General features: G+C 53.3%; 1 protein-coding gene across 1 annotated transcript in view; it reads left to right on the top strand.

Annotated features, from left to right (window-relative positions):
- Nucleotides 1-270, top strand: part of FOXP1 (forkhead box P1) — a 174,610-nt gene that overhangs the window by 88,313 nt on the left and 86,027 nt on the right. The window lies entirely within an intron of this gene.

Raw genomic sequence — 270 nt, 5'->3', positions numbered from 1 at the left:
AGCTGCTGTCCCTTTTATTTATTTAATTTTTTTATGTTTATTATTGTTTATTTTTGAGACAGAGGCAGAGTGTGAGCTGGGGAGGGGCAGAGAGAGAGAGGGAGACACAGAACCCGAAGCAGGCTCCAGGCTCTGAGCTGTCAGCACAGAGCCCGACGTAGGGCTTGAACCCACCGATGGGAGATCATGACCTGAGCCACAGTCGGACCCTCAATCGACTGAGTCACCCGGGTGCCCCGGGTGCCGCCCTTTTTGCGGCAGCTTTGATCC

This window comes from Crocuta crocuta, unplaced genomic scaffold, assembly GCF_008692635.1.
Source record: "Crocuta crocuta isolate KB4526 unplaced genomic scaffold, BGI_CrCroc_1.0 scaffold126, whole genome shotgun sequence".
NCBI classification, from domain to species: Eukaryota; Metazoa; Chordata; class Mammalia; order Carnivora; family Hyaenidae; genus Crocuta; species Crocuta crocuta.
The sequence above is the reverse complement of the archived record's forward strand: the minus strand, read 5'-3'. Positions and strand labels throughout refer to the sequence as shown.